The 13,384-nt window shown below is 46.1% G+C and overlaps 1 protein-coding gene across 1 annotated transcript in view; it reads left to right on the top strand.

The window, feature by feature from the left end:
- Positions 1–2,893: 2,893 nt before the first annotated feature.
- The window catches only part of LOC311121071 (epsin-2-like), a gene marked incomplete at its 3' end in the record, with an annotated part of 15,728 nt that continues 5,237 nt past the window's right edge, over positions 2,894–13,384 (top strand). Inside the window, exon 1 of the mRNA XM_084195606.1 lies at positions 2,894–3,107. The remainder of the gene's footprint in view (positions 3,108–13,384) is intronic.

Raw genomic sequence — 13,384 nt, 5'->3', positions numbered from 1 at the left:
CCAGGGTGTGAGTTGAGTCAGAGAGGCGGAGGTGAACTTGCAGCAGGGGTTTGCGGTCGGAGGACTGGATGGTCATTGAACTCAACCGGACTCCCCCTATGCCCGGTGAGCTTCGGCCCTTTAAAGGGCAGGTTACCACACGATGTCCATCACCTCCACAATAGAGGCAGAGGTTTGAGGTGAAGCGGCGCTGGCGCTCTGCAGGAGTGAGAGAGGCTCGCCCAATCTCCATAGGCTCAGACTGATCAAGCTGACCTGGGTGAGTGGCAGTAGATGACAGGAGCCCAGTCGGATCTCTCCGAATGCCGGTAGTAGGTGGACCTTGGCGCCCCCTCTCACGACGACGGGTCTGTATCCTTCTGTCGATCCTGACAGTCAGTGCGATGGCTTCATCAAGAGTGGAAGGCAGTTCATGGGAGACCAACTCGTCCTTGATATAGTCAGCCAAACTATGGAAGAACGCGTCCACCAACGATGGTGTGTTCCAAGAACTTCGTCTAGCCAGGGTTCGGAAGTCGATGGAATGGTCTGCGACTGTACGTCTGCCTTGTCGAATACTGAACAGTTCACGAGACGCCTCTGCGGTTGGTGAATCCAGGTCAAACACCTTCAGCATCTCCTCAGCAAACAGGTCGAAGGTTGCACATGCGGGGGTTTGACGTTCGAACTCTGCTGTTCCCCAGAGTCGAGCTCGGCCCGTCAGGTGAGTGATGGCATACCCAACTTTAGCCCCCTCCGTGGCGAAGGTCCTTGGCTGCAAGGAGAACTGAAGTCGGCAGCTAGTCAGGAATGGCCGGACCTGGGTTGAATCGCCGTTGAACCGCTCGGGGTTTCCAATCTTGGGTTCCGGAGCAGCGGCTGCAATGACCGGGGCAGGTAACTCGGGGGCAGGGCTGGTGGGCAGACTGGCTGGGGTAAGGTTGGTGAGGAGTTGAATGATCATGGCGAGTTGTTGTTGCTGCTGCTGGAACTGCTGCTCATGCTCGTCGGTTTCCATGTCGGGGGAAGTGTGCGCTGAGTCCATAATGGTCAGATCGTACTGTCACGGTTCAGACAGACGACCAGAGGACCACAATTGCGTCACACCAGAAAGTTTATTAAAACTTAAGGGAAAAGGGAAGTAGGGAGTGAGTGAAGGCTCCAGGGGTAACAGGGATCCCGTCCAATGTGCTGGGTCTGTGCCCCCCCCCAGTGGCAGAATGCGTCCTATGAAGCCGGTGGTGGGTGGTCCAGAAGTCCTGGGGGGGGGGGGGAGACACAGACACAACAGGGCGGATGAAACAAGGCAGCAGTACAGTTCAAGGGAAATCCAAATACGTAGTAGCAAGGCAGAAGGCTGGTCAGAGTTACCGGGATCGAAGAGTAGTCAGGAGTCGTTATGGCAAAAAGCAGGTCTGGATCTCCTGGGGCAGAAGAGTATCCAAACATCAGGCAGGTCCGGGAACACAAAACCAGGGTGAGCCAGAAGCGCGAGCAAACAGGTTCCGGGTGTGAGCTTTGCAGACGATCTGACAAAGGAGAGCTGAAAGACAGGGCTTTAAATACTGGGAGAGGTAGTGGGTAATGCAGCGCAGCTGGCAGAGTAATTAGAGCAGAGCAGAGCAGGGACAGGTGGAGCTAGTTAGGCTGAGTAGAGAGAGTGGTGAGCAGAGTGGAAGAAAATTAAGGTGGTAACCCGGTGGAGTGAGAGGCTCATGACACATTCTGATAAATAGTTTTGCATCATGTGCCGTTCACAGAGTCATGCAAAGTAAAATCATATCTAAAGCGTGCCTTGAAAACGAGTGCTTTTTCAACATAGGAAATCGAAAAGTGTGGGACAGTGCAGGAACTGACCAATGGCAGGTATCAATGGACTGACACATGACAGTAAGTCGCTTTGGATAAAAGCGTCTGCTAAATGGCATATTATTATTATTATTATTATTATTATTATTATAGGTACCAATGGGCGTTTCGTGATATCAATGGAACGCCCATATCCAGGAACACCCTGGGTCTGCAATTACACCATATTGAGTTGTCTTGAACGCGCCCCAATGTGAAATCTCATTTTAATATTCCTCGCGTCCCTTGCCTCCTTCTCAAAACCCCATTGGATGAGAAAGCCAGAGGTCCCACCCCCTTATGACCTTCTCCTCCAATGGGGGTTTTGAGAAGGAGACTAAGGGGGAGCGAGGATTTTTGATATTTAGATTCTCCCCATGTCTGCTCAGCTGTTGCTCAACCGGCCTCGTTAAGGGGCCGGTTGATTAGAACCAGCGAGGTGGCTTAGTGGGTAAGAGCGTTGTGCCAGTAACCGAAAGGTCGCTGGTTCTAATCCCCGAGCCGACTAGGTTGAAAAAAATCTGTGGCTTGGTGGGTAAAAGCGTTGTGCCCAGTAACCGAAAGGTCGCTGGTTCTAATCCCCGAGCCGACTAGGTTGAAAAAATCTGTGGTTTGGTGGGTAAAAGCGTTGTGCCCAGTAACCGAAAGGTCGCTGGTTCTAATCCCCGAGCCGACTAGGTTGAAAAAAATCTGTGGCTTGGTGGGTAAAAGCGTTGTGCCAGTAACCGAAAGGTCGCTGGTTCTAATCCCCGAGCCGACTAGGTTGAAAAAATCTGTGGTTTGGTGGGTAAAAGCGTTGTGCCCAGTAACCGAAAGGTCGCTGGTTCTAATCCCCGAGCCGACTAGGTTGAAAAAATCTCTCGATGTGCCCTTAAGCAAGGCACGTAACCCTAATTGCTCATGTAAGTCGCTCTGGATAAGAGCGTCTGCTAAATGACTAAAAAAATTATAAAATCAATGTTATGAATGGGATTCCTGCGTCGGCGAGTCAAGCAGCTTTGGTCACACCCTTCCCCGCATTCATGCCCCCCTCCTCCCGGAGTGAGAGAGCTTTGCCGCCCGCCATGTTGCTAGAGGAGTCAAGACTAGTGGAAGCAGATACTTGTAAAGCCTGCTAGCTAACTAATTACAGACACATTACGGGAAGGGTGTAAGAAGCTTTATCCAACAACAAAACAAGTCAACTTTTTCCTGGTATTTTGTTGATGTTCACCCTCTTGGTCGTATGGGTTGTGTATTCCTGGACATTCAGTGCTCCGTAGAATAACTCGAAAGGAATGGTAAGTTATTAATTGTTTTTGTCTTTCCAGACTGTTCAATCTCCTTGAGCTTGGGATGCTTTTGGTGATGTCTCCACCAAGCGCTTAGCTAGCTAACGTTAGCCAGTTAGTTAGCTTAACAACGTTAGCTTTTGCTACCTTGGTTACCGTCGTAGCTAGCTAGCTAACAGTACCGCGGAGTTGTAGTTAGCTAGCGGCCTAGCTACCGTGTTTTTGAACAGTTGGCCGTGTTGGGGCGACTCCCTAATTTTAAACCCAGAGAAAATGTAAAGTTTTAAAAATCCTAAAACATTGTTCAACAGATTGTTGGAACGTACTTTTTACTCTGAAACCGAAGGAGTGTGGAGCGGAGAAAAGGGTGTGTAGCCAGCTAGTTGGGTAACAAAGTTGCTTGGGGTTGGGAATTTTTTGTCGTTCCACAACTTTTGTTTGGGGAATTTTCTTCTATAAGTTTCTGTAACTAACATCCTCATTGGCTAACTAGCTAGTTTATAGATAACCATAACCTTAAACATGTTTTTAATGAAGTTAGTTAGATGCTGTATTGTTTGTTGCAGTGAAGTCGCACAGATTCTCAACAGTTGAATGTGACAGAAAATGAAAAATACCTAGCTATGGGATTTGGTTCGCGATTCCTTGTAGCTAGCCTGCTACCTAGCTAGTTAGAAGTTGTATTTCAGATCGCGTTGATGCCAATTTTGTTAGTCCGCCGATCCAACATAACAGGATAAAACCTCACTGCTCACTCAAGAAATGTTTCGGACACTAGTTATTAGTTCGTATACAAAAGTTACTAGTGTGTGAGAAAGTAGGGGTTTACCATTAACTGGGTCAGTGAGGGTTGTTAGCTAGCTAGCTAGCTACGGGCTCGGCTTGTTTTCGTGGCAAAACGAGCTAACTATGCAATCTGGGAAGCGTTGTTCACATAACTAGCGCATAATCTCATCTGATTTCGAGTTGATTGATTCAATCACTGTAACAAGAAATAAACTATGCATACAGTTCGGTAGCTTAGCTAACAACATTTGGAGCGGAACAGAATTAACTCGATAAGTGTGGTGTGTGTTCACTTTTGTGTAGCTTAGCTACGGCCATAATGTTTGCACGTTGTCCGGGTGGGCGCTGTTTTACCGCTGTCACTGATTTATCAATCACTGTAACATTATATCTCTCAGCACGGAAACGTGGTGCAGGGCACTGTGCGGCGTGGCCGGGATGGCGCCCCTCTGCCAGGCTAGGGGAGCCTCTAGACCCGTGGCGGGGCAGCGGACAGGCTTTGTCTATTGTGTGTGTGTGTGTGGTTAGTTTGAGGAAGGGCAGGCCGGCGTTGACATGCACCTGTAGCGGGCTCTCGGGGCGGGATCTCCGGCTTTGTCTTGCGCTGGGGAGGACAAAAGGGCGAATGACGTCTCGATCGGGACACGGGAGGGGTGTGTGAGAGAGAGAGAGGGGGGGTGCTTGCACATACAGTATGTTAGTATGGAATGATCTCTGGAATTGATAAGCAGTGCTTGACTTGGGCAGGAGCTAACTGAGCCCTGCTGATGATAAAGTCAGTTCTCGGAAGATTTCTTGCTGTGACACTTGATGTGGACCAGATGAAGCCGTAGTAGTCAGTGAATGGTGGGATTAGCTAGATGTAACAGATTAGGGATATGAGGTATTCTGTCTGTGAACACGTGACCCCAGTTTTCTGCATCTGAAAAGTTGAACATTCTAGATTCCAACAGGTCAGGTTCTTTTTTAGACAGGTGAAAGAACCGGTCTGGATTGCTTGTCGACACACACACACACACACACACACACACACACAGAAATACCTATTGTGTTATGTCACCCCAGTGTATCGTTAAAGGCATACTTTGCATTTATGGCAATCAGGCCCTTTATCTAATACCTCCCCAGAGTCAGATTAACTCCTGGATACCATTTTTTTATGTCTGTGTTCAGTATGAAGGACTTACTTTACTCATAGACTTCCAGTCATTGCGCTATCTACTACCTCGTAACTACCTTCATACTGGACACAGAGACATAAACATGGTATCCACGAGTTCCTCTGACTCTGGGGAGGTATTGGATAAAGGGCCTGATTGGCAGGTAGCTTAGTGGTTAAGAGCGTTGTACCAGTAACCGAAAGGTCGCTGGTTCTAATCCCCAAGCCGACTAGGTGAAAAATCTGTCGATGTGCCCTTGAGCAAGGCACTTAACCCTAATTGCTCCTGTAAGTCGCTCTGGATAAGAGCGTCTGCTAAATGACCAAATTTTTTATTTATTTTTTTATCCCGAAGTATCCCTTGTTTCCCCCCCCCCCTTTTTTTCTTTCTTTCTGTATTGTTGGGAAGGGCCCATAAGTAAGTATTTCAGTTAGTCTACACCTGTTGTTTACGGAGCATGTGACAAATGAAATTAGATTTTAAAATGTCTACTTCATCTGGGTAGGGATGTCCCGGGGATTCCGGAATAACACGGACCCAATTGAATCTCAGCTTGCATAGTACAGTCGTGGTCAAAAGTTTTGAGAATGACACAGGTATTGGTCTTCGCAAAGTTTGCTGCTTCAGTGTTTTGAGATATTTTTGTCAGATGTTACTATGGTATACTGAAGTATAATTACAAGCATTCCATAAGTGTCAAAGGCTTTTATTTACAATTACATTAAGTTTATGCAAAGAGTCAATATATGCAGTTTAGACCCTTATTTTTCCAAGACCGCTGCAATCCACCCTGGCATGCTGTCAATTAACTTCTGGGCCACATCCTGACTGATGGGCAGCCCATTCTTGCATAATCAATACTTGGAGTTTGTCAGAATTTGTGGGTTTTTGTTTGTCCACCCGCCTCTTGAGGATCGACCACAAGTTCTCAATGAAATTAAGGTCTGGGGAGTTTCCTGGCCATGGACCCAAAATGTCGATGTTTTGTTCCCCGAGCCACTTAGTTATCACTTTTGCCTTATGGCAAGGTGCTCCATCATGCTGGAAAAGGCATTGGTCGTCACCAAACTGTTCTTGGATGGTTGGGAGAAGTTGCTCTCGGAGGATGTGTTGGTTCCAGCATGATGTGTTGGTTCCAGTGTTCTTAGGCAAAATTGTGAGTGAGCCCACTCCGTTGGCTGAGAAGCAACCCCACACATGAACGGTCTCAGGATGCTTTACTGTTGGCATGACACAGCGCTCACCTTGTCTTCTCCGGACAAGGTGTTTTTCCGGATGCCCCAAACAATCGGAAAGGGGATTCATCAGAGAAAATGACTTTACCCCAGTCCTCAGCAGTCCAATCCCTGTACCTTTTGCAGAATATCAGTCTGTCCCAGTTTTATTTGCTAAAAGTTGTATTAAAGGTATGACTTTCAGCACCCCGCGGAAGGACCACGGTTGGACAGGACAAACATAGGTGGTCCTCTGTAGCTCAGCTGGTAGAGCACGTCGCTTGTAACGCCAGGGTAGTGGGTTCGATTCCCCGGAAACCACCCATACGTAAGAAATGTATGCACGCATGACTGTAAGTCGCTTTGGATAAAAGCGTCTGCTAAATGGCATATTATTATTATTATTATTATTATTATTATTGTTGTTATTATTATTATAGGTACAGGTAAAATATTTCTGTGCATATGTGAGTAAAGTTGTTGCACTGTACAGCCCTGCGTGGTATCGCACCGGGACAAGTAAAGACGATCTCATTTGTGTTTTCCGTATGAAGTCAATCGGGACAGCGACGTTAAAGTGAGTCGTCAGTAGCCCACCACATCGGCAAGAGAACCGGTCATTTGGCTCCCTCATTTGCATACTGGTAGGCTTGTTGGCTGATTGGCTGCAGATAAATGATGAAAACATTTGATGGTGACTCCTCCTCCTCAATAGGTAGGATACTGGGTGGTCCACAATATGATAAAAGAAAACTGATTTGAATTGTTTTAAAAGCTAATGATACTGATATGGTATTTTCAATGATATTGATATACAGTTGAAGTCGGAAGTTTACATACACTTAGGTTGGAGTCATTAAAACTCGTTTTTTTCAACCACTCCACTAATTTCTTGTTAACAAACTATAGTTTTGGCAAGTCGGTTAGGACATCTACTTTGTGCATGACACAAGTAATTTTTCCAACAATTGTTTACAGACAGATTATTTCACTTATAATTCACTGTATCACAATTCCAGTGGGTCAGAAGTTTACATACACTAAGTTGACTGTGCCTTTAAACAGCTTGGAAAATTCCAGAAAATGATGTCATGGCTTTAGAAGCTTCTGGTAGGCTAATTGACATAATTTGAGTCAATTGGAGGTGTACCTGTGGATGTATTTCAAGGCCTACCTTCAAACTCAGTGCCTCTTTGCTTGACATCATGGGAAAATCAAAAGAAATCAGACAAGACCCCATAAAAAAAAAATGGTAGACCTCCACAAGTCTGGTTCATCCTTGGGAGCAATTTCCAAACGCCTGAAGGTACCATGTTCATCTGTACAAACAATAGTACGCAAGTATAAACACCATGGGACCACGCAGCCGTAATACCGCTCAGGAAGGAAACGTGTTCTGTCTCCTAGAGATGAACGTACTTTGGTGCGAAAAGTGCAAATCAATCCCAGAACAACAGCAAAGGACCTTGTGAAGTCCTATATCGACATAACCTGAAAGGCCGCTTATCAAGGAAGAAGCCACTGCTCCAAAACCGCCATAAAAAAGCCAGACTACAGTTTGCAACTGCACATGGGGACAAAAAAATTTCTTTTTGGAGAAATGTCCTCTGGTCTGATGAAACAAAAATAGAACTGTTTGGCCATAATGACCATTGTTATTTTTGGAGGAAAAAGGGGGTTGCTTGCAAGCCGAAGAACACCATCCCAACCGTGAAGCACGGGGGTGGCAGCATCATGCTGTGGGGGTGCTTTGCTGCAGGAGGGACTGGTGCACTTCACAAAATAGATGGCATCATGAGGAAGGAAAATTATGTGGATATATTGAAGCAACATCAAGACATCAGTCAGGAAGTTAAAGCTTGGTCGCAAATGGATCTTCCAAATGGAGAATGACCCCAAGCATACTTCCAAAGTTGTGGCAAAATGGCTTAAGGACAACAAATTCAAGGTATTGGAGTGGCCATCACAAAGCCCTGACCTCAATCCTATAGAACATTTGTGGGCAGAACTGAAAAAGCGTGTGCGAACAAGGAGGCCTACAAACCTGACTCAGTTACACCAGCTCTGTCAGGATGAATGGGCCAAAATTCACCCAACTTATTGTGGGAAGCTTGTGGAAGGCTACCTGAAACGTTTGACCCAAGTTAAACAATTTAAAGGCAATGCTACCAAATACTAATTGAGTGTATGTAAACTTCTGACCCACTGGGAATGTGATGAAAGAAATAAAAGCTGAAATAAATCGTACTCTCTACTATTATTCTGACATTTCACATTCTTAAAATTAAGTCGTGATCCTAACTGACCTAAAACAGGGATTTTTTTTTTACTAGGATTACATATCAGGAATTGTGAAAAACTGAGTTGAAATGTATTTGGCTGAGGTGTATGTAAACTTCCGACTTCAACTGTAGGTCTGCTGATTTTAATCGGTGTTTGAAAATGGGAGTAGTCAACTGTTGCTTTCTGTGTTTTCCAACCCAGAGAGGTTATCAGCACGCTAGGCAAGGCTAGCTGGTGTGTGTGTTTTCCAACCCAGAGAGGTTATCAGCACGCTAGGCAAGGCTAGCTGGTGTGTGTGTTTTCCAACCCAGAGAGGTTATCAGCATGCTAGGCAAGGCTAGCTGGTGTGTGTGTTTTCCAACCCAGAGAGGTTATCAGCACGCTAGGCAAGGCTAGCTGGTGTGTGTGTTTTCCAACCCAGAGAGGTTATCAGCACGCTAGGCAAGGCTAGCTGGTGTGTGTGTTTTCCAACCCAGAGAGGTTATCAGCACGCTAGGCAAGGCTAGCTGGTGTGTGTGTTTTCCAACCCAGAGAGGTTATCAGCACGCTAGGCAAGGCTAGCTGGTGTGTGTGTTTTCCAACCCAGAGAGGTTATCAGCACGCTAGGCAAGGCTAGCTGGTGTGTGTGTTTTCCAACCCAGAGAGGTTATCAGCATGCTAGGCAAGGCTAGCTGGTGTGTGTGTTTTCCAACCCAGAGAGGTTATCAGCACGCTAGGCAAGGCTAGCTGGTGTGTGTGTTTTCCAACCCAGAGAGGTTATCAGCACGCTAGGCAAGGCTAGCTGGTGTGTGTTTTCCAACCCAGAGAGGTTATCAGCATGCTAGGCAAGGCTAGCTGGTGTGTGTTTTCCAACCCAGAGAGGTTATCAGCATGCTAGGCAAGGCTAGCTGGTGTGTGTGTTTTCCAACCCAGAGAGGTTATCAGCACGCTAGGCAAGGCTAGCTGGTGTGTGTGTTTTCCAACCCAGAGAGGTTATCAGCACGCTAGGCAAGGCTAGCTGGTGTGTGTGTTTTCCAACCCAGAGAGGTTATCAGCACGCTAGGCAAGGCTAGCTGGTGTGTGTGTTTTCCAACCCAGAGAGGTTATCAGCACGCTAGGCAAGGCTAGCTGGTGTGTGTGTTTTCCAACCCAGAGAGGTTATCAGCACGCTAGGCAAGGCTAGCTGGTGTGTGTGTTTTCCAACCCAGAGAGGTTATCAGCACGCTAGGCAAGGCTAGCTGGTGTGTGTGTTTTCCAACCCAGAGAGGTTATCAGCACGCTAGGCAAGGCAGCTGCTACATGGGATACGCATGGGGAACTAAATGTTTACTTGCAGGTTCCTTCTGGACAATGCAACAACAACAACAACAAGAAATAATCCAAGATAAGAATACCAAGGAAGTAAATGGCAGTAGATCAGAATAATGCATCTTTGCTGAAGTATAATACAGGAAGGAACACTTTATAGTCCAATATCTCCACGTGTATTGGGAAGTGGGGGGCAAGTGTATCAATTGAGCAGTATAATACATCTGGTAGCAGCAGTTGTGTGTGTGTGTGTGCAGCGTGAGTGTGTGTGTGTGTGCAGCGTGAGTGTGTGTGTGCAGCGTGCGTGTGTGTGTGTGTGTGTGTGCAGTGTGAGTGTGTGTGTGTGTGCAGCGTGCGTGTGTGTGTGCAGCGTGCGTGTGTGTGTGTGCAGCGTGCGTGTGTGTGTGCAGTGTGAGTGTGTGTGTGTGTGCAGCGTGCGTGTGTGTGTGTGTGTGAGTGTGTGTGTGTGTGCAGCGTGCGTGTGTGTGTGTGCAGCGTGTGTGTGTGAGTGTGTGTGTGTGCAGCGTGAGTGTGTGTGCAGTGTGAGTGTGTGTGCAGCGTGAGTGTGTGTGTGTGCAGCGTGTAGCGTGCGTGAGTGTGTGCAGCGTGTGTGTGTGTGTGTGGGCAGCATGAATGTGTGGGTGTGTGTGAGTACATGTGTACTAAAGGTGCAGAGAATCAGAGCAGGTGGTCAGTCCAGTTCAAGTGTTCATCAGTCTGATGGCTGGCAGGTAGAAACTGTCTCTGAGCCTGTTGGTATCAGACCTCATGCTCCAATACTGTCTGATGGCTGGCAGGTAGAAACTGTCTCTGAGCCTGTTGGTATCAGACCTCATGCTCCAATACTGTCTGATGGCTGGCAGATAGAAACTGTCTCTGAGCCTGTTGGTATCAGACCTCATGCTCCAATACTGTCTGATGGCTGGCAGGTAGAAACTGTCTCTGAGCCTGTTGGTATCAGACCTCATGCTCCAATACTGTCTGATGGCTGGCAGGTAGAAACTGTCTCTGAGCCTGTTGGTATCAGACCTCATGCTCCAATACTGTCTGATGGCTGGCAGGTAGAAACTGTCTCTGAGCCTGTTGGTATCAGACCTCATGCTCCAATACAGTCTGATGGCTGGCAGATAGAAACTGTCTCGTTGTTAAACGTCAGTGTGGAGGATGTGTTGTTGCCAATGCTCACAGCCTGTGGTCTGCCTGTCTGGATGTTCCAGTTCCAGAAGGTGGTGTCCAGACCCCAGGGCTCTGAGCTCGGTGTCGAGCTTGGAGGGAACAATAGTGTTGAACGCTGAACTGTAGTCGATGAACAGCATTCTCACACAGGTGTTCCTCTTGTCCAGATGTGTTAGGGCTCTGTGAATTGCGATGGAAATGGCATCTTCCTCTGTGGATCTGTTGGAGAGGTAGGTAAATTGGAGTGGGGGTCCATGGACCTTGATGTGGACCTTGACCAGCCTGTCGAAGCACTTCATGATGACGGGGCGATAGTCATTTGGGCATGTACCCTTGTTGTTCTTGGGCACTTTTGTAATATTTTCAATGTTTTTTACTGTTATTATTGTCTTTTAAAATTTTTTTGAACTTTACTCACTTTTTCGTGATATCATATGACATTTTATTTGTCACATGGCGCCGAATACAACAGGTGTAGACCTTACCATGAATTGCTTACTTACAAGCCCTTAACCAACAATGCAGTTTTAAGAAAGGGGGTCGGAAAGTATTCAGACCCCCTTGACTTTTTCCACATTTTGTTACGTTACAGCCTTATTCTAAAATGGATTTAAAACAATAATAATCATCAGCAATCTGCACACAATACCCCATAATGACAAAGCGAAAACTGGTTTTTAGAAACGTTCTTGTTTCCATTGATCATCCTTGAGATGTTTCTACAACTTGATTGGAGTCCACCTGTGGTAGATTCAATTGATTGGACATGATTTGGAAAGGCACACACCCGTCTATATAAAGGTCCCACAGTTGACAGTGCATGTCAGAGCAAAAACCAAGCCATGAGGTCGAAGGAATTGTCCGTAGAGCGCCAAGACATGGATTGTGTCAAGGCACAGATCTGGGAAAGGGTCCCAAAAAATGTCTGCAGCATTGAAGGTCCCCAAGAACACAGTGGCCTCCATCATTCTTAAATGGAAGAAGTTTGGAAACGACCAAGACTCTTCCTAGAGCTCGCCGCCCAGCCAAACTGAGCAATCGGGGGAGAAGGGCCTCGGTCAGGGAGGTGACCAAGAACCCGATGGTCACTCTGACAGAGCTCCAGAGTAACTCTGTGGAGATGGGAGAACCTTCTAGAAGGACAACCATCTTTGCAGCACTCCACCAATCAGGCCTTTATGGTAGAGTGGCCAGACGGAAGCCACTCCTCAGTAAAAGGCACATGACAGCCCGCTTGGAGTTTGCCAAAAGGCACCTAAAGACTCTCAGACCATGAGAAACAAGATTCTCTGGTCTGATGAAACCAAGATTAAACTCTTTGGCCTGAATGCCAAACGTCACGTCTGGAGGAAACCTGGCACCATCCCTACGGTGAAGCATGGTGGTGGCAGCATCATGCTGTGGGGATGTTTTTCAGCAGCAGGGACTGGGAGACTAGTCAGGATCAAGGGAAAGATGAATGGAGCAAAGTTCAGAGAGATCCTTGGATGAAAACCTGCTCCAGAGCACTCAGGACCTCAGACTGGGGCGAAGGTTCACCTTCCAACAGGACAACGACCCTAAGCACACAGCCAAGACAACGCAGGAGTGGCTTCGGGACATTTACTTGAGGCTATAATCGCTGCTAAAGGTGCTTTTGTAATTTTTTTAATTTTTATTTTATTTCACCTTTATTTAACCAGGTAAGCCAGTTGAGAACAAGTTCTCATTTACAACTGCGACCTGGCCAAGATAAAGCAAAGCAGTGCGATTAAAAACAACAACACAGAGTTACATATGGGGTAAAACAAAACAGAAAGTCAAAAAATACAACAGAAAATCTATATACAGTGTGTGCAAATGTAGCAAGTTATGGAGGTAAGGCAATAAATAGGCTATAGTGCAAAATAATTACAATTACTATTAACACTGGAGCAAAGTACTGAGGAAAGGGTCTGTATACTAAATGTCATATTTCAGTACTTACACTACCATAGTGTGTGTGTATATGTATGTATGTATGTATGTGTGTGTGTGTGTGTATATATATATATATATATACACTATACTATATATATTCACTATACCATATATATATATATATATACACTATCGTTCAAAAGTTTGGGGTCACTTAGAAATGTCTTTTTTTTTCGAAAGAAAAGCATATTTTTTGTCCGTTTTTTAAAATAACATCAAATTGATCAGAAATACAGTGTAGACATTGTTAATGTTGTAAATGGCTATTGTAGCTGGAAACGGCTGATTTGTAATGGAATATCTACATAGGCGTACAGAGGCCCATTATCAGCAACCATCAGTCCTGTGTTTCAATGGCACGTTGTGTTTGCTAATCCAAGTTTATCATTTTAAAAAGGCTAATTGATCATTAGAAACCCCT

This window comes from Coregonus lavaretus, assembly GCF_964263955.1.
Source record: "Coregonus lavaretus genome assembly, contig: HAP1_SCAFFOLD_4972, whole genome shotgun sequence".
Lineage (NCBI taxonomy): Eukaryota > Metazoa > Chordata > Actinopteri > Salmoniformes > Salmonidae > Coregonus > Coregonus lavaretus.
Note: the sequence above shows the minus strand (reverse complement) of the source record. Positions and strands in the feature narration are given on the sequence as shown.